The sequence below is a fragment of the Poromitra crassiceps genome, assembly GCF_964638095.1.
Source record: "Poromitra crassiceps genome assembly, chromosome: 8".
Classification (NCBI taxonomy): Eukaryota; Metazoa; Chordata; class Actinopteri; order Beryciformes; family Melamphaidae; genus Poromitra; species Poromitra crassiceps.
This window is the reverse complement of record NC_139629.1, coordinates 12,697,883-12,719,971: the sequence shown is the minus strand read 5'-3', so window position 1 is coordinate 12,719,971 and position 22,089 is coordinate 12,697,883.

The following is a 22,089-nucleotide window of genomic DNA, read 5'->3' as shown; positions in this document are numbered from 1 at the left end:
AGTGGTGAAGAGGCTGCTCTGCCTTCCAGTGAGCACATAGTGGTGAAGAGGCTGCTCTGCCTTCCAGTGAGCACATAGTGGTGAAGAGGCTGCTCTGCCTTCCAGTGAGCACATAGTGGTGAAGAGGCTGCTCTGCCTTCCAGTGAGCACATAGTGGTGAAGAGGCTGCTCTGCCTTCCAGTGAGCACATAGTGGTGAAGAGGCTGCTCTGCCTTCCAGTGAGCACATAGTGGTGAAGAGGCTGCTCTGTCTTCCAGTGAGCACATAGCAGTGAAGAGGCTGCTCTGCCTTCCAGTGAGCACATAGCAGTGAAGAAAGAGGCTGCTCTGTCTTCCAGTGAGCACATAGCAGTGAAGAAAGAGGCTGCTCTGCCTTCCAGTGAGCACATAGCAGTGAAGAAAGAGGCTGCTCTGCCTTCCAGTGAGCACATAGTGGTGAAGAGGCTGCTCTGCCTTCCAGCAGGGCTTCTGGATCTGAGCTGAACAGACATGCTTTTGTTTGGCTTCTCAGACAATGCATTGGAACGGACGCACACCCAGAGACAAAGCTTCACATATTAACGATACACAAACTGTACATCATATCCAATTAACTGTACGAGAGAGCCACCAGTTTCTTTAAGTCCCACAGTCTCAGCATCTAACAGTTATCAAAGATTTGTGTTGAAAATGCTTCGCTCACCTGGTTACAGTAAGCCAAAATGGCTGTCTTGGCCACCTCCCTGCTGCGGTGGTCTGTGGTTCCGTTATCTCCGGAGAAAACCCAGACATTCGGATTTGTTTGGTTTGGTTTGGTTTATTTGGCATTCAAAGCAATAACAGATACACATATACATCAAACATTAAAATACATCATAAAGAAAAACAGATGAATGCCTGGATAGCCCATTAAGCTGGGAAAGTCCTGCTTATTTCCGATGGGGTCCAGTGAGGAACAGAAACTAGACAGAACAAGATATTGACAGATAAAACACTAAAGCAAAGAATTTAAGAGATTAAAATATTCCTATGTTTTAGCTTTTGAGAGCACGGCTAGAGAGAAAATATTTAAGATCGGTTTTAAAACGATTCAGGTGTCTTTGACTTTTGAGATTCTCTGGGAGAGCATTCCCTTCTTTGATGGCATTGAAGTGGAAGGTCGAAGCTCCAACCCCCTTCATTGGAGGGACAACACAGTTAGAGGAGCTGCCTCTGGTGTTGTACTGATGAGCACTCGAGATACGAGGGAAGTTCATTGATAGGTAAGGGGCATTTCTGTTGTTAAATATTTTATGAACATGATTTAGTTTGAGGAATTCAACTCGATCTTCCACTTTCAGTAGAAGGCTGGAGAGTTCCCCCTGACCAAGGTCCATTTCTTTAATGAATCTGACTGTTTTGTTTTGCATCACCTGGAGCTTTTGCTTAAGGCTTTTGCGAAGTCCAGTGTACTAGGCAGGAGAGGCATAGTCAAATAGACATTGGATTAAGGCAGAACAGAGTAGCAAGCACTTCCCTTGTCTGTATAAAAACTGTAGCCTTTGATTTATTCTCAGGATAAAACTTTTGGCAATCTCATCACATGAGACAAACTGGTCTATTACTATGCCTAAATACTTAACACAGTGTTTACACTCAACTGTGTGTCCATTGGAAATGATCTTATAGTCATCAACATTCTTCAGTTTATGTTGAGACCCAAACAGTATGCACTTTGTTTTTTTCAAAATTTTGGGATAATTTGTTGTCGACTAGCCATTCCCGACATGATGCCATTGTGTTACCTAGCTTATTGGAAATAATAGCAGCATCATGATGGGAGAAAACAATAGTCAAGTCAAGTCAAATTTATTTGTATAGCACATTTCATACACAGATGCAGTTCAAAGTGCTTCACATAAAACGAATGACATGAAAAAGAAAAAGAGAGGATAAAATAGACATTTCATAACAGCTTTGTCTTTATACTGTAGTTTGGACGCCAAGCATACCCTCTTGGTACCTTGCGTCTTCTGTTGCCCGTACATGCCACAGCATTGGGTTTGCATAAAATCAGATAGAGGCAATTCAAAGTGCTTCACATAAGATGGTCGACACAAGAAAATAAGAGAATAAAAGAAGAGGATAAAATATCCATTTAAAAGCATCACAACAGAGTACTTGCAAAAATAGTTAAAAACTTACAGAGGAATAAAAAACATTTTCAATCTGTCAGCAGTTAAAAGCGACGGTAAACATAAAAGTCTTTAGTCTATTTTTAAAAGTAAGTAAAGTTGGGGCAAATCTGATGTCTCTGATGAACTCTAGCGGCAGCATTCTGAATGAGCTGGAGTTGTCTAAGTTCTTTTTTGGAGAGACCAGAGAAAAGGCTAATTTAATTACAGTAGTCTAACCTACTGTAGATGAAGGCATGCATTCATTTTCCTAGATCCTGTCTGGACATGTAGCCCCTAATTCTTGCTATATTTTTAAGATGATAGAAAGCTGATTTTCTGATTGACTTAATGTGGGAGTTGAAATTGAGATCGGAATCAATAATAACGCCAAGATTTTTAACTTGATCCTTTGGCTTCAGGGATAGAGACTCAAGGCGTGCAGCGATTTTAAGCCTTTGTTCTTTGGGACCGAAGACAATCAGCTCTGTTTTGTCTTTGTTTCTCATATAGAGTTGGGTGTCGTCTGCGTAGTTATGGTAAGCTATTTTGTTTTTGTGCATAATTAGGCCTAGAGGGAGCATATAAAGGTTGAATAGAACGGGCCCCATAATGGATCCTTGAGGCACCCCACATGTCATACTAGTTAGTAGGGCTGTGGCGATTCACTTATCTCCCGATTCGATACTATCGCGATACTTGGGTGCTGATTCGATATATATTGCGATTCTTAAGTATTGCGATTCTACGATTATTGCGATTCGATATTACGATTTATTGCGATTTTTGTTTCTTTTTTTCTTTTCTTTTTTCAGTTTGTTTGCTTTTTTACACTAGATTAGAACATGGGAAAAGTTGAATCATACACTAGAGACTGTATATTATATCATGAGTAGGGCTGGGCGATATAGTTAAAAACAGGGGCGGACTGGGATCATAATTCAGGCTGGGCATTAGATACCAAGCAGGCCAGGCCGATATGGGCCGACGCGCGTGAAATTTGTCCGTTTGAAGCCCAATTTGGGCCAAGTCCAATTTTACAATGAGATGCACCCACTTTAACCCGGAAGTGTAATTATTACTTCAGACTAACTAATAAAGTAATAAAACCACTAGTAAACCAGTAGGCGGCGCCTGGCCTGCTGTTCAGTGAGTGGCCTGACCCAAAAAAAATAAAATAATAAAATAAAATAAAAATATATACTGTATATATATATATTTTTTTTGCGATTATCGATTCTGGAATAAAAGATAGATTCAAAAAATCGTGACATTGAAAATCGCGATACTTAACACGTTCACTGCCATTGACGAGATATCTTGTCTTAAAAAATCCAACGGTTGACTGCCAATGACGAGATATCTCGTCTTAAAAAAAAAAAAAAAAAATTGACGGTGGGACGTGGATCAACGCCCCCCACGTCTCCTATAAAAATATTGGAGCCACCGAACGTGTACAACCCATTCCACCGACCCACTAAGTGGCGACAGTGCTCTCCAGACTAGAAAAAGCCGAGCCAAAACTGCAGGGGAACGCGCGAGGAAACCATTCTCTCATACTGTAAAATGGATTGGCGAAAACGCTTTCGCTTTCGCGCATTATCGCGCTGGGAGCTGGCGGTGGGGGATTGCAAATTTGCATAATAGATTATGCGTGCAACACACTTTGAAACACCGGCAAAAAGCCCACAATCGCACGCAGCTTCATTGCAGCTGAGCTCACAACCGAAACGACTCATGCAGACTCGCCCAAAGAGCAGCCGCCAGCAGCCAGGCAGCACAGACAGGCAGAGCCTCGCTTGTGACAAACGCTGCAAAGCCACCAGAGACACACCCACGGAGGGAGGAGTTTGAAGGAGAGGGGGGTTTCCTGCTGCTATGGAGGAAATTACTGTTCAAAACTATTGTTTAGATGTCTGACGTCTTACGCCAAAAATAAATGGTTAAAGTGACTGTTCTATCGAATTTCACAAAAAGCCATTTATCTCAGAATAAATTTTCAGACGCTGAAACCATGCTGTATTCTACTGCTAATGCCTACATAACTACTAACTCTACAAACTAACTATTTTAGACAGAGAAAGCACACATTCTATTACCGTAAATTCCGGACTATAAGGCGCACCGGTGTATAAGCCGCACCTTCAAAGTTGACTATTTTTTTCTTATATAAGCCGCACCGGACTATAAGCCGCGGGTGTTTTAATGGTATTTTTTTTTTTTTTTACAGTGCACACAGTGTCCGCGGTGTGGTGAAAAGAGGGCAAGAGAGGAAATTAAAACAGAAGTGGATTTATAGTTAGAAAGAGTGCTAAAGAAGAGAGAATTCCGTTTTTTATTTTTTTATTTTAGTTACTCACAGTACTATTGACCAGTCCAACTCAAAAGATATTCGGCAGTTTCACTTTGAGCTCTTGTTCCGCCGCTGTCCATCAATGGTTATGACGAGTCTCGCTGGGTACAGTACGCCAAAGCGATATCCATTGACTTTAACCTTTTCAATGATGCTGTTGTATGTTGCGCGTTTCTGTTGCACCAACGCGGAGAGGTCCTGCCGGACGAAAAAGCGCGTACCCTCCCAGGTGAGGGGCTTCTTCCCCGCAGCCTGGAGGATGAGTTGACGGTCGGGCCAGCGGAGTAGGCAGATGAAGATGGCCCTCGGTGGCAGGCCGGGGTCTGGACGTGGCCGAGGCGCCCGGTGTGCCCTGTCCACCTCTGGTGGTTTCTCGCCTTCCTTCAGGTCCAGGATGTAACACAGGATTTTGCCACGAAAGCGTCCATGTCACCAATCTCAGCTCCCTCTTTTACATTGATCAGGCGAATGTTATTTCTTTTACTCCTGCTGATTAAGTCATCAACCTGCGTGTGCAGCGTTTCGATGTTTTTGCATTTTATCCACTTTCGGACTCACTGTGTTGTTTTTGTCCTCCAGTGCGCTGATGCGCTTTTCCGCATTAGAAACTCTGTTCACGGTTGCATTATTTTCTTTAGTGAGTGAGTGGATGGACTTCTGCACGTTTTCAAACTTGTTTTCAAGCTGCTCAAACCTCTGAGCGATGTCGGACTTAATCGATAGTGTTTCACGGAGTAAAAGTTTAGCCCAAGCCGTGTATCTCCAGCCTCCAGCAGGTGAGTCATTTCCTCATTCATGGCGGTGATTGCTTCGTCTTTTTCTTTCTGCTTACCTGTGTTGTGTTATGTTATGTTATGTTATGTTGTTAAAAGAGGGCAAGAGAGGAAATTAAAACAGAAGTGGATTTATAGTTAGAAAGAGTGCTAAAAAAGAGAGATTTTTTTTTTTTTTTGGGAAAAAATCCATAGATAAGCCGCACCGTTATATAAGCCGCAGGGGCCAAAAAAGGCCAAAAAACGGGAAAAAAGCCGCGGCTTATAGTCCGGAATTTACGGTAGTTCTTTTGAGATCATTTGTGTTCACAAAATCTTAGCAGAAAAGAATCCTCGGCTCTTGAAAGATGAGCCAGAATCCTCAAAAAAAAACCTTGGCAGAACCTACCTACAGTATTGAAAAAACGGCTGGCAGTGAATGTGTTAAGTGAATCGATTTTTTCCCCCACCCCTACTAGTTAGGCCAGATGTGTAATTGCCAATGGAAACGAAGTACTTCCTGTCTTGGAGATAGGATCTGAACCACTGGAGGACCGTACCCGATAGCCCAACCCAGTTTTCTAGCCTGTCTAATAGTATTGAGTGGTCAACAGTGTCAAACGCAGCGCTAAGATCCAATAGCACTAGGATCAAATTTTTGCCTGAGTCTGAGTTAATTCTAATGTCACTATCATCTGCGTAAAGTAGCAATTTACAGTCTGGGTCTATAATGGTAGCCATGTCATTAATATAACATAAAAAGAGCAAAGGAGCCAAAATGCTACCTTGAGGCACCCCGCAAGATTGCGAGTCCCAGGGTACAATGGATGCACTAAAGAGCTGGCTTAGTTCCCTGCTGGTTTCATTGCCCTCCCAATGCTTTGATTTGGGCTCTGGTGATGGGATCAAAAGGGGCCATCTGTTTCACAGTGACGTATGAACTCAGCTGGCTGACCTCTTAAAGTCCCTGGAAACCAAAATCCACAAAAACGTTCTAACTATGTTATTTAGGGTCTTATGTTAGTAATTGTGTGCCTCAGAAATTATTATACATTACTTTCAACCCAAAGCCTTAAAATCGACACTTTTCTACAAGATTCTACAAGGTACTTCCTCATTGAAGAGAGCAGTGCGCGAGGTGCTAAAATGCAGGAGCTTATGACGTCATAAGCTCTATATAACCTTTGTACACGCGCGCAACCCGCCCGTTCGTTCTTTGCCCTCACAGCGCTCGCTCAGTGTCTGTCTGTCTCCCTCCCACTCTGTGTGCTGTGTGTCGAGCTCTCTCTCTCTCTCTCTCTCTCTCTCTCTCTCTCTCGACTAGTGAGAGAGAGAGAGAGAGCAGGCAGCATAGCGCTCGACACACAGCCTGGTGACGCGAGGTTACTCACACACACACACACACACACACACAGTAGCGCTGTGCACTCGCAGCGCAGAGCAGAGATCTCTTCCTCTCAGTACGCTATGCGCGGAGCAATGCGCGAACACACACACACACACACACACACACACACACACACCCCCCCCCCCCCCCCATCTATCTTTCCTTCTCTCCCTCTCTGTCTCCTCCGAGAGAGACAGAGAGAGGGAAATTTCCCTGCTGCAGATGGGACACGCCCACACAGTCTGCGGGAGAAAATACACTCTAAAAACTAATTGATTCTCATGACTTTTGCCATGACTGTCAAACCTAAATTTATATACTTTGCGACGTTCATCATCGTTCAAATTTGGCTGGTGGCTTATTAACATAGGGTCCTGTGATATGATGATCTCAAAATGCTAAATAATAAAGAAATATTTCTGGATTCCAGGGACTTTAAGGTTAAATTATGACTGATCATGGCTGTTTCATATCGTGCGGTCAGGTCGTGGTCAGGTCTGAGTACTAAGGCACTTGTTAGGCCCAACACTCCATATCAGAGACATGCAAAACAGGGCGCAGTCTCCTGGCCCTTAGCAGGAAATCCTATGTAGCGGAGAAAAGGGCTGAATACCCTTTTCACAGCAGCCATTTTGACATGTCAAAGCAGGGTACACACAGGTAGTATAAACAATAACATTAATGAGGGACCTGCACTGGAACACAAATGGAATGGAACCATCATTGAGCCAATGGAAGGCTGCCAGTGAAGAAGGGCCCGCATCCAAACCTGAGTCTATTTGAAACACTGGCTTTATCACGACAGAGCAGTCCACCCTGATGCCTGCTTTCACCCTGTGGGCGGTGCTGGCTGGTTGAGCAAGCTCGCTTCCACCTACGAAGCCGCCGTGAAAGAGTCAGAGCGTGGGTCTGTGCTCCGTCATGTGGGAGATGCCGACAGTGGCCCAGTTGCTCTCTCAGGGAAGCACGAGAGTGTAGTAACACCTTGGCTTATGAACCAGAGGATGACTGGGGACCCAACTGTCTGGGGAAGGGCAATGTGGAGTGAACCCAGTCTCCCCTTCGCTCGCTTTAGCCGTTCTGCGTGCGCTCGAAGCTCCTAAGCTGCCTGCACGCAGACATGACATCAGTGGAGCTGAAACGCAACACACTATCTGGAGTGGTGTGTGACAGGCACTGAGGTGTGATACACCACCGGGCTGCATGTGTGACAGGCACTGAGGTGTGATACACCAGGCTGCATGTGTGACAGGCACTGAGGTGTGATACACCAGGTTGCATGTGTGACAGGCACTGAGGTGTGATACACCGGGCTGCATGTGTGACAGGCACTGAGGTGTGATACACCAGGCTGCATGTGTGACAGGCACTGAGGTGTGATACACCAGGCTGCATGTGTGACAGGCACTGAGGTGTGATACACCAGGTTGCATGTGTGACAGGCACTGAGGTGTGATACACCGGGCTGCATGTGTGACAGGCACTGAGGTGTGATACACCAGGTTGCATGTGTGACAGGCACTGAGGTGTGATACACCAGGCTGCATGTGTGACAGGCACTGAGGTGTGATACACCAGGTTGCATGTGTGACAGGCACTGAGGTGTGATACACCAGGTTACATGTGTGACAGGCACTGAGGTGTGATACACCAGGTTGCATGTGTGACAGGCACTGAGGTGTGATACACCAGGTTACATGTGTGACAGGCACTGAGGTGTGATACACCACCTGGCTGCATGTGTGACAGGCACTGAGGTGTGATACACCACCTGGCTGCATGTGTGACAGGCACTGAGGTGTGATACACCACCTGGCTGCATGTGTGACAGGCACTGAGGTGTGATACACCAGGTTACATGTGTGACAGGCACTGAGGTGTGATACACCACCTGGCTGCATGTGTGACAGGCACTGAGGCGTGATACACCGGGCTGCATGTGTGACAGGCACTGAGGTGTGATACACTGGGCTGCATGTGTGACAGGCACTGAGGTGTGATACACCGGGCTGCATGTGTGACAGGCACTGAGGTGTGATACACCACCTGGCTGCATGTGTGACAGGCACTGAGGTGTGATACACCACCTGGCTGCATGTGTGACAGGCACTGAGGCGTGATACACCAGGTTGCATGTGTGACAGGCACTGAGGTGTGATACACCAGGTTGCATGTGTGACAGGCACTGAGGTGTGATACACCACCTGGCTGCATGTGTGACAGGCACTGAGGTGTGATACACCACCTGGCTGCATGTGTGACAGGCACTGAGGCGTGATACACCACCTGGCTGCATGTGTGACAGGCACTGAGGCGTGATACACCAGGTTGCATCTGTGACAGGCACTGAGGTGTGATACACCACCTGGCTGCATGTGTGACAGGCACTGAGGTGTGATACACCGGGCTGCATGTGTGACAGGCACTGAGGTGAGATACACCGGGCTGCATGTGTGACAGGCACTGAGGTGTGATACACCACCTGGCTGCAATTTGTGACAGGCACTGAGGTGTGATACACCACCTGGCTGCATGTGTGACAGGCACTGAGGCGTGATACACCACCTGGCTGCATGTGTGACAGGCACTGAGGCGTGATACACCAGGTTGCATGTGTGACAGGCACTGAGGTGTGATACACCAGGTTGCATGTGTGACAGGCACTGAGGTGTGATACACCACCTGGCTGCATGTGTGACAGGCACTGAGGCGTGATACACCACCTGGCTGCATGTGTGACAGGCACTGAGGTGTGATACACCAGGTTGCATGTGTGACAGGCACTGAGGTGTGATACACCAGGTTGCATGTGTGACAGGCACTGAGGTGTGATACACCACCTGGCTGCATGTGTGACAGGCACTGAGGCGTGATACACCAGGTTGCATGTGTGACAGGCACTGAGGTGTGATACACCAGGTTGCATGTGTGACAGGCACTGAGGCGTGATACACCAGGTTGCATGTGTGACAGGCACTGAGGCGTGATACACCAGGTTGCATGTGTGACAGGCACTGAGGTGTGATACACCAGGTTGCATGTGTGACAGGCACTGAGGCGTGATACACCAGGTTGCATGTGTGACAGGCACTGAGGCGTGATACACCAGGTTGCATGTGTGACAGGCACTGAGGTGTGATACACCGGGCTGCATGTGAAGCTCGTAAGCTGCAACACACACATCAACTCGTCAACAGTGGCGCTGAACCCATCGCACTATCTGGAGTGGTGAGAAGCAGGCCTTGAGGTGAAAACTGCTGACAAGCCAAATGGAAGATGAATACTTTCTTTAAAAAGGATAGAGATAAAACCTCATTCACATAAGGGACCAGGCCAGGACACATGAGTCTGGCAGCTTCGCTGGAAAAACACGGCAAGTCGTGTAGAGATCCATGATGCAATCCAGTGTGGAGCCCAGGAACTTAACCCCGGGAGGGGGAGACACGGCGGTCCGGGGGAGAACAGAGTGAGGTCCCAGCGCATCAGGTAGCTGTCATCGTCACAGAGGAAGAATTTCTCCCAGTGAGAAAAAACAGCCAGGCAGCTGAGATGAAGAAATAACGCTCTGACAGAGAAGTAGTCCTCGTCCAGCGATATTCCCTCTCCACTCCGTTGCAGGAGAAGCAGTTAGCTAGAAGCTAGCTAACAGCTAGCCAGAAGTAGCTAGCTAGCTGGGCTAGCCAGCAAGGAACCATGGTGGAGATGCCATGGCTGAACCGGGCTCCCGGGTGCAATCGATGCACTCCAGCGAGGCAGCGATATTGGCAGCGACATGTGTCGGGCCGGAGCACCAGCAGGACACGGTACCTTCCTTCTTCAAGGCAGAATGGAGATGAAGCCATCCAAGGCAGGGACACCCCGGCATTCCGAAATGTCGGCACTCCGAAATACCAGCATTCCGACAAAATTGACGGAATGGAGATCTGTCTCGCCATTGCGAAAGAACCCTAACCCTAACCCGGGGGACCGGCTGGAGCTAACCTCTCCCAGCCCCCACGTCTAAACCTAACCTCTCCCACCCCCCATGCCTAAACCTAACCTCCTGCAGACCCTAACCCTAAACCTAACCTCTCCAACCCCCCACGCCTAAACCTAACCTCCCCCAGAACCTAACCCTAAACCTAACCTCTCCCACCCCTGTAGGCTAAATAACTCAAGATGCTATGTCGGAATGGCGGACCTAATATCTTTCGCAATGGCAAAACCTTTTTTGGAGATAAAAAGGGCCGCCTCTCCGAAAGCATAGAAGTCAATGATCAGAATGCCGACACTTCGGAATGGCGAGAGGACCCCATCCAAGGCCGTGTTGCCATCTTGGCTAGTGTGCTGACACAAGAAAAGTGGATCATGGGCAGCATCACCGCTGCTGTTATGCGCTCTGCTTCACCCTGATTGGCTGTGGATGCAAATTCCATCACTAGGCGGGGCCTGTGAGACATATAACGATAGTAATTGTAATAATTTTTCAATGTAACATTATACTATAAAATGAAGGTGGATTTGCATGCACACACCTTTTCATGCTCTGCATCCACATGATTCCCATTTGTACTAGAAGAGCCGCCGGGGCTCAGCGATCTGAAGATGAGGAAGGAGCTGACTCAGCACACAAGTGGTGGAGAGAGAACTCCCACAGATGAAAGAGCAGATAACTCTTCCACTGGGTTGGATTTGTTCCATGTTTTGGTTTGATGAATTCCCCTACACCAAGTACGCCTTTCCTAGAATGTGCCAAACCACTGCAGCCACACAAGATACTCCAATCAAAACTACATCACAGCTTCTCCCACTAACCAAGCAGTCTGAGCCAATGACAACGCCAGACACTTAGGTTAGTATCTTGCCAGACAATACGGCCTAATCATTTAGGAGGAAGAGGTTGTGATCTATCATTTTTGAGCATCCTTAATATGCTAATAAGGGCTGCCCCCTCAATGGAAATAGATATGAATGAATGAAATTGAATTGTAACTTCACTCACTCTTGTTTCTGCATGTTAGGACCCCCTTGAAAACGAGATGATTCATCTCAAGGGGTTTTGTTCCTATATGAATAAACTTGAATATATCTCTAGAAGAAGCGTTGGAGAAATGCCTTGTTATTCTATGTCTTCCTTATGTATGAAGAAGACAAGAACAGAGCATTTTGTTGCTAATCATCCATCAGACACTGTTAAGAGGTTTCAGGTGGGGGCAAAGTGTATCAGAGGTCTACACTATGTAGGTTCTAGTTGTTACAGTATGGCAGGTAGGCCATTCACACTATATGGCAAAAATAAGCTTTATTTTTTCTGTTGAATTTCTTTTTGAAAAATATTATTGTTCTTCACATCTTCTGTATCAAGATGAAATTATGTAAAAAGATCGGTCCAGCCCTTCGAATCCACCCTCTCCATGGAGTTGAGTTTGGCTGCTTCTGATCTGGCATCGTCATATGCAAATGCCTTTTCTCCGGTTCCCTCAGCGATCCCCTGGGGATCAGCAATCCCCCACCAATCAGCGCCGAGGGGGACTAATGATTGGCCAATCAGCATCAATAAACAGCCCAACAGGCGGGACTAAGCCATGGCAAGTGGTTGTAAGTGCGCTGAGGAGTAACAACAACATTACTACTGCCTGCTATCGAGGCTCTTTTAAATTGATTAAAAAAAAATATTACTTTGAAATCTGAACGGCACACTGCTTGGAAGGCATTTATTCAAAGGGGAGATGTTCCTTTCATGTTCTCCCGACTGGAGTATACGTACAATTCAGGCCAATATCCGTGGTCTCTAGTGATTGGTTAGGGAGAATGGAATTCCCCTGGGGGGGATCCATTCATAGGAATAACTTAAACAGAGTGCAATCTCAGACTAGAAGATGGAAATGAGTTTAACGAGTTGACAATTCAGCCTGACATCAGGCTAGTAAAAAGAAGCACCTTCATGTCTTAATTCCTTTACCTCACCTTTGTTGGAAATGTACTTGGACGACATGTTTATGTGGTCTTAGAGTCCAACATAAATGCACAGGGATGTGCATTCATGTGAACAATTGCAAAAGACAAGAAGAAAAGCTGGGGCTCAACCCATGGATTTTCTGCTACAGCCGTTCTTTCAATGTTTCCACTGTTGTGAAACTGAAAACAAGACAGGACTTTGTAACATGCAGCACCATACAACTGTGCATGCTCTGTTACCATGGCACGTTCAAATACTCCAAATGGAAACCCGCGCTTGCCTTATTAATTACGAGGAATGCACTCTCCGAGTACCTCTCCAAAAACCTGAGTGCTGAAAAGTATGCCATCAAGAAGCCACAAGGCATGTGAGGTGTTTGTTCTCCCTGCCCAACCAGTGTGCCTACGCTCCGGTTTCGGGGGAAGAGCCAAACTATCTGTGCAGACTTGTTTGAGTTGGAGAGCCTGCGCGGAGGCCGAGTGATTTCAAAAGGAAGGGGATGTGTAAAAATGGGGGAGAGGGTGGAGGAAAAAACTGGCTTTTTGGGGAAGCAGTCTTTGAACTTCAGAGCATTGGTGCAGTCATTATAGTCACATTGCCATAGTTCATGGCTTAAGTGGAATTTGGACATAGACTTAAATGCACACACACACACACACACACACACACACACACACACACACACACACACACACACACACACACACACATACACACACACACAAACACACACACACACACACACACACACACACACACACACACACACACACACAAACACACACACACACACACACACACACACACACACACACACACACACACACACACAACACACACACACACACACACACACACGCACATGCACACACAGACACACACCCACACACCCACAGAGGTTAAAAGGGCTTTGAGGAGGGCAGGCACACAGTGCCCATTGTTCCAATTTGTTGTTCAAATGTGGAGAGGAAAGGCACTGTAGTCTGTAGGCATGCCAGTCTTTAGAAGAAATAGCTGTGGTTGCAATCCAACCATCTCTTCACCACAGAGAGGAAAAACAGGAGGTGGTGGAGGAGATCTATCTGTACTGCTGCCAATCAATCCACCTGTAACGGTGAGCGGCTGAATAATCTATGTAATTGAGCTGTCCTTAATGCCTCATAAAGAGAGGCATTCCTCCGTTAGATGGGTTCAAATGAGGGCCAGCTGATTGTTAATTGACTTCATTTTTACCCGATGACATATTTATGACAGGGGAAATAATAGGAGACAGAACACACTGAGGGCAAACGCAGACGGATGATGCACACAAACACGTCTACTACGACGAGATGAAATGTAAGGAATCTCAGGCTCATGGGCATTTCTGTTCATTAGCCTTTGAACATACGATACGTGTTGCTTTTGACTTTCTGTTACATTTAACTGAACTTAGATTTTCCCAGTGGCTCCAGGGATGAAAATCAATATATCTTTGATCAAGGGTGTCCGGGTAGTGCAGCGCTAGATTCCCTGCCTACCACCATGACGGTCACAGGTTCGAGCCGCAGTGTTACCTCCGGCTTGGTCGGGCGTCCATACAGGCAGAACTGGCCGTGTCTGTGGGTGGGAAGCCAGATGTGGGGTATATGCGACCGCTGCACTAGTGCCTCCTCTAGTCAGGAGGGAATATCGTGATCCTCCTACGCGCTACATCTGTCCTGGATCGCTGTCAGGTGAAAAGAAGTGGCTGGCGACTGCACGTGTATCGGAGGGAGCATGTGCTAGTCCACAACTTTTCCTAGATCTAGACCTAGGGAAGAAAACGGGCGAAAACAATCTGATAACAAATGTCTCCAAGCCTTCAGCTGCCTCTGCTGCAGACCTGTTCACTTTACACTCCACACTCCCTCTACTCAACTGACAGCTCTCTGACAATCTGGGGTTATTCTGCACCCTGACTGAGATAATGTTTCAAAGAGGATAAGCGATGCACTACACCCACATGTGTCCCATGCGGGTGCAAAGGCCATCCAGCACTTGGGTCATGGGGAGATGCCTGAAGAAGCCAGCTTTCTGAATGGATCGACGTGTTAGCTGAGATGAAAGATCTTGAGAGCCAGGGAAACAGCTAGAACAGTTAGTGTTCTGGAGATCCGGCAGGTAGGTTCCCGCCGGAGTCATTCCAATCCATCACGAGGCCTCTGGCTTCCTCGCAGAAGGGGCCAACCACTCTTTCATGCTCCAACCTGGTACCTCGGTTCATGGAGGGCTTGCTGGAGGACCTTCCTCCTCAGATTGGCTAGCAGTGTTCTTGGCCATTGGGTGACAAGCTTGATTCGTTGCTAGCATGCATTGTCTCAGGCCTGCCTCCAACCCCGCTCACGTTCTGCTCTGGATGTTCCTCTCCGTGAACGCCTCCTGTAGTATCTTCGTCTATCGTCTACAGGACTAATACTCCATGCTGTACCGCTTGCTGTTTTCCACATAGTTGAATGGAACTTGTCGTGAACTGAATACGGTTCCTTAAATAGACGTCGTGACTGATGATATAATATTGCTGATTGCGACCTCATAGATGTTTACGAGGATTATGACATCATCGGTTACGGCATCGCGCCATTGTGACTTCATCATCCTCATTCCTAACTCTCATTGTGGTGTCATCGCTGCTCGCAGTTCCCATTGTGATGGCATCGGTGATGATGTCATCATTCGTGATAATTCCATGGGGTCAGCTGGATCCGGAGGCCGCCCCGCCACGAACGGGCACCTGCGAGGGAACCTTTCTAACAGTTAGCTTTGAGTTTCATATTCGTTACCCAGTGAAAGATTAGATTAGATTAGAATTGATGAATGGAGCGGTTTTGTGAAGCGTTTCTTCTCTGTCTTTATTATCAAGGTTTCATCGTTGAGTGTATTATAAATAAACAAGCAACAGAGGCAAGAAACGCCTGCAGGCTCTGCACTGAGGCCCAGAAATTATGTTGGTCGGTCTACGCCAGTTGGTTTAGGTTAGTCTGGTTAAGTGTCTGTTGGTTAGGCTTCGCTGCCGACCACAGTGGGAAGGGGAGAGGTCTCGGGTGGATGTTTGGCTGAGTCAGGCTCCGGGGCCAAGCAGGAATAGTGTTTGCTGTGCAGGCCAAGGCCCAGGTGTGGGCTATTAGTCCCCATCTGGACAACATAACCCTCGGTCCCCTGGGCCCAGCAGGCCGAGCCTAAACATGCAGTGCCCAAATTAGCTTTACGTTGTAATACTGCGGCACCCCTTGTGTTGCCATGAAACCACTCAAGCATCAAAGAATTCCACCCATCTCTTCTCTGTTTCAATCTTTCCTGTCTTACTCAGGCAAGCTGTTTTATTTTCGGTTAATAGAGTCATTTTGGCTGTTTGCTAAGGGGCGCTTTCACAGGCTGCATTCACAATTCACATCTACTAAAGCAAGGATTTGTCAAATGAATAAAAAGCAAAGATCAGCCCTAAAACACTCGCTGTTTTTCCTGTGACCTCTAATCTGTATTGTCATCAAGTGACCAAAGTGGAGCTGCTCCGTTGGCAGTTAATTGAATATGCGAGCTTTGACTTCCATGGCAGCTAACTTTTATTGTAGTGTTAACATTTAGTAAGCAGGGAATGTTATCAGCCTGGGTGCTGTCACTGTGTCCACACATTCAGTCTTGTGTTCATTGTCACTGAACAGCTCCAGGGTTTTTCTGTCCATGACGCAGATGGAGATTCTTTTGTCGACTGCCTTGGCAGTCTTGTTTCTATCCATGGAAAAGACTTGTTCACACATCTAGAAAGATGAGTGGGTCTAGTGGGTTGCGTTTCTTTTAATGATAAAAACAGTGTTGGGGGTAACACATTAGAAAAGTAACATATTACATGTCAGATTACTTTTACCAGTAACTGAGTAATATAACTTATTAGGATTTCAGTAATATTATACCAGTTACTTTGTCAAGTAACAGAAGTTACAACTTGAGTTACTTTAAAGGTCCCAATTCGTGCAGCTGTAACCTCTTAAAAACGTGTGTCTCTGGTCCATAAAACATGATTCTGGATTAATTTGTCGAAAATATAGCAACCCCGTTTGTTGTGACGGAGTTCTCACTTCCTCATCTCGTCGCTTCCCAAGAACGGTCTGTTTCTATAATATATTCAGAACTAACAGTTCCCATTGGCCGCTGAGGGAGAGCCCGCCCCAGGCTCCCAGCGGCCAATCAGATTAGCGTCTGTGGACCAGCACGCTAGGTTGCGAGTTATCGTTAACTTAACGGTTACTACGCTAAAGAGGACATCTCAAAATGCCTAGACTTACCGAATGCACCTCTGCAGTTGCTGGATCACGTACAGTTGGCGTCGCTCCAGCTAGAAGTGTTAATTTTGTGGCTATAGACAAAATGGTGCAGGTAGCTTATGTGAGAGAGACCCGCGCAGTATGCGTGAGGAAGCTCGTGACGTCCCAAATTCCCCTCTGGGCAAACGAAGCGTTTGGGGGTGTGGCTTGGAGGAGACTGCAGGGGGAAGCTGGATAAGGACAAATCCAACTGTGGCAGTTCTGAGCTTGTGACAACTCATTACAGGGAGGGCTGACAGCAGTATACAGTATATGCATTTACAAGTAAAAACAGTAAACATATTTAAATAAAGATAGAATCATTTCCTAATCAAATTGTGTGTTTTTATGTAAATAACTAGCCTGGTAAACCATAGCTGATTTTTTTGCTGTGCCGTAGTCTCTCAAGCCAGACTGTCTCTTCTACATTCTGGGAATGCACCATGAACAGTCTGTAATTCATGACCACAGATCATGGACAAAGGAAGTTGGGGGAAAAAATGCTTCAGACCAGAAGAAGTTTGAACCGATGCAGGTGATTGGAGAAATACAAGCGGATGGGACATCCGGGACATCCCCCTATCATCGCTCATTATTTTCCTTTCTGTTTTGACCAAGTTTTCCCAGCTCAAAGTACAGACATTTCGGCGGAAGCATTTGAAAATTGCGAGAGCCAACCGTCTGTTTTCAGAGACTAGCTGTGCCGGGACGTATTTGGGCTGGTACATTGTGTAGAGGTTCACGTGGGGCTGTATAACGCCCAGCCAATAACATCGCTCACAGCGCAACAGCCAATAGCATCGCTAAGATGCTATTGGCTAGGAGTCAGCGCGGATGAAAACCAGGAAATAGAGCTTCTTCCCAGATCAGATTTTGAGCTGTTTGGACCTCATATTTCGATGGTCTGGAGGTATGTGTATGTTTATTTGTGTTTTTATAACATAACCGCTGTGAAACTACCATAAAATAACGTTTAATCCCTGCGTCTGAACGGTTTACCGGCGCTCGCTCTCTCTCTCCACATAAACACAGAACACAGCAAAACAATGTCCCATCACGAAAATACACACAGGGTGCAGCGTCTCTCAACATAAACACACTGCCACACTAGTATATGGGCCAGAAGTGATCATTTTGAGGGCAGACTTTTGCATAATTATATAATGTTTCTTTTTTTATGAATTAGTTGCATAGTATACCTTTAAACCTCCAGATCTCAAAGATGGCCATAGTGACAAAAACAGTTCCTGGAGTTATTTGCCTATGGGTAGCCAATTCAAGTGATGGAGAAGAAATATGTAAAAGCATGATCTGATGACAATCCTCTCTTTCGTTCACACGTTACACACTTTCACACCTCCGCCGTACAAATAGTACCATTCCGTTCACACACGCACGCACACACACAGACACGCACACACACACGCACACACAAACACGCACGGACGCACACACACACTCACACACACACACGCACGCACGCACACACACGCGCGCACACACACACACACACACACACACACACACACACACACACACACACACACACACACACACACACACAGACAAACACGCACCCACACACACGCACACACACACACCTTTTCTAGGTGATTACCTCTGGGTTATTACAGCAGTCTAGACAGAGAGAAGACAGGGGCTCTTCGGAACGCTCATCGTAGCACGACTCAGGTGTCATCAGCAGCTTAGCCAGAAGCTCAGAGGGTATTCACAAAGCTGTGTTTCCAATCGCCCGGCCATTACTACCTGTCATCTCTGAACATGCATATCTGCAAGCATAAGAAAGCAACGTTACCCTCTTTCCAAATGAAAAAGAAGAGAGGTGAAACGGAAACAAATAGACCTGTACTCTAAATACACCCTCCAAAAGTGTAAGGCATCGGAGCAGAAAGGAGCTCACGCACGGCACACAGAAGTTATGTTTGTACTTAAAAATAACACAGTTGAGCCATAAGAATCTGATCTCCGTAAATAATAAAAGAAACTTGATCAGCCATTTCAAGTTTACACAGAGTAAATATCTAGAATTCGCTGAGAACTCTGCCTTTTGGACCATAACCTTGGACTTAATGAGCTGTTTGGTTTGAAAAATGACTGGAAAGTGGAGGGGGACCTACAGTACTGCATGGATGCTAAATATTCTTAATTTACAGTTCATGCATTGAAGGCAGGAGCAGACAATAAAACTTTATTATCCTGTTCATGTACTTGTATCTCCAGGGAACTCCGACCCCTTCCAAATGAGATACCTGCAGTTTGCTTGCATTCATTTAGTGTCCACATTACTGTAATGCTCTGCGTATTCAATAGAAGTTTACATTGTCTGCTTTAAAGCATTTTTGCCTGAAGCCTGCATATTTCACATGTGTATTGTTTGCTATATTGGTACAAGTGAATGATTCCAAATTGATTATCGACAACAGTTTTGGCACAGATGGGTCCTTGAATAGTAGAAAAAAAAAGTTGTCATTTGTTAGTCAAATCAAATGATGGGTTATGGCTATATTTTGAATGGATGACCACAGGGATTTGGGTAAGAAGTGTGGTACTTTCAGCTAAAAACTCCTTTCCAGCTTCAACATGTTCCAGTGAAGGAGATGTGAACTTTATACATTTTATTTATTGCCGTAGAAATTAATGGTGGAGAGTGAATAGTGGCATCTGGTGGTCAACTTAACACACTTTTACTGTAAATATTTTGTTACTGTAACTCTTGCAATTGAAGAAGCAAGCACACTTCCAGCTGCTAGCCTCTACAGTTTTCTTTTTCTAATACAAAATCTGGCATTGCATCTTTGCCTATGTTGAGTTTGAACTAAGGAGCAGGCTCTTGAGAAGTAGCTGTTGTGCAACATAATGACACTGTCATCTGTTGGGTGCTAAAAAGGCATGTTTCTCAGAAAGACGTGCTCCCACCGAAAGTGCTGTCTGGAAGCACAGTTGTTTTTCTCAGCTGTTCTACAAAATGATAGGAAAAAAAGGCTTTTATTTATGCAACACCTTGTTAAATTCCCCCCAGAACCTAAAGTCCTTTGAAAACAGACGCTGCAGCCATACATTTACTCAGCGTTTAATTCATGGGAGCAGAACAGTTTGAAGCACAAGCTCAATTAATTTAATTGACAGTGGCAGTGACTGAGGCAGAATAATTGACTTAATCAATGGAGCAGCGGAGCCTAAAATCATAGACCCTGAAGTCTAGGGTCTTCTAGTTTCATATCGTACCAGTACCTTCACTCTGGCTTTAGAAATTAGCTCACTACAGCCTCTGAAAGACAGCAGTTTCGGCTGCAGATGCCAGCATCCCCTCAATGAGTAGAACTTTTTTTCCCCACATGCATGCACACATCCGTGACCCACTCAAAACAGCCCCGCGACCCACTTTTGGGTCCCGACACGCCAGTTGAGAAACACTGCCCTAAACCCTTAAAAGAAGGTATGTGCACACGCCCACATGCTCATGCACAACACACACACACGCACGAATGCGCGCGCACACACACACACACACACACACACACACACACACACACACACACACACACACATGCGTGTGCGCGCACACACACACACACACACACACACACACACACACACACACACGCACACAGGGCCGAACCATACAAGGGCACTAATACTGTCACCCATATTACAGGTTGGGCTTGTGGCCGTGGCATGGCTCGTGTGTAATCATACAGCATTGCTGCCCACTGATCACAAAACTCAAAGATATAAATATGTATGATGATTGGGCGTCTGGGTAGTGTAGAGGTACTGTACCACTAGAGGTACTGTACCACTAGAGGTACTGTACCACTAGAGGCACTGTACCACTAGAGGTACTGTACCACTAGAGGTACTGTACCACTAGAGGTACTGTACCACTAGAGGTACTGTACCACTAGAGGCACTGTACCACTAGAGGTACTGTACCACTAGAGGCACTGTACCACTAGAGGTACTGTACCACCGCGGGGTCAATTCCCGGCGCTACTTCCGGCTCGGTCAGTTGTCCAAAGGCACAATTGGGGGTAATAATACGGCAATATTAAGGCACAATACTGGGGGTAATAGCATGATCGTCCCACGTGCTGCATCCTGCTGGTGAAACTCCTCACTGTCAGGTGAAAAGACTGGATGGCGACTGCACGTGTCAGAGGAAGCATGTGCTAGTCTACGGCTCTCCCCAGATCGGCAGAGAGGGTGGAGCGACGACCGGGAAAGCGGGGGGAATTGGCAAAGTACAATTGGTGGGATAAATAGGAGAAAATTCAGAAAAAACTTGATAGAAATAAATAAATAAATCTATGGTGCACATGCACTTCAACAATAGGATATGTCTGGCTTTAGAGCGCTGTAGGGCTTCAGGGAATTGTGTAAGATTAACGCTTCAGTTGTGGTTTGGAAACTCACACACTGCCAAAAACATTACAACTGCATTTCTTATGCAAGATGTTTGTCCATGTTATTCCTAAGTGCAAAAGAATTAAGGAATAAATCTTAACCCTTATTCAACTGAAGACATTCATAATTACAGCAACAGCAACAGCACACACACACACACACACACACACACACACACACACACACACACACACACACACACACACACACACACACACACACACACACACACACACACAAACATGGGAGCCATCCATTGTGACCACATGTTGTACAGAGATGTCAACTTTGCTCGGATCCAAAGTCAGTCTCAAGTCTTGAGGCTGTCAAGTGTCAAGTGTCAAGTCAAGTGTCAAATCTAAATATAGAACACCAAGTCAAGTCACAACAAATTAAGTATCAATTTAATATCTTCAAGAAAACGAAATATCCAGGACTTCTCAATGCAGTATGGTTTTAATAACTTCAAGTCAAAGTCAAGTCCCAAGTCACCAGAACCCAAGTCAAGTCAGGCATCAGTCAAGTCAAGTCTCAAGCAATTAAAGTTGTGACTTGAAACTAAAGTCATGTGACTTGAATCTCCACTTCTGTGTTGTAATGGTCAGTGAGCAGTCCCCCTCGGGCACCAGGGTTTCAGCGCCTTGCTCAATGGCACTGCAGTGGACGGGTGTTTCTCATTCACTTCCCCCACCTGGATTTTCTCCACTGGTCTGGTTATAAAAACCAGTGACCTTCAGGTAAGATCCCCACTAAAAGCCCTTGAAACTCCAGGCTTCTGCTGTGC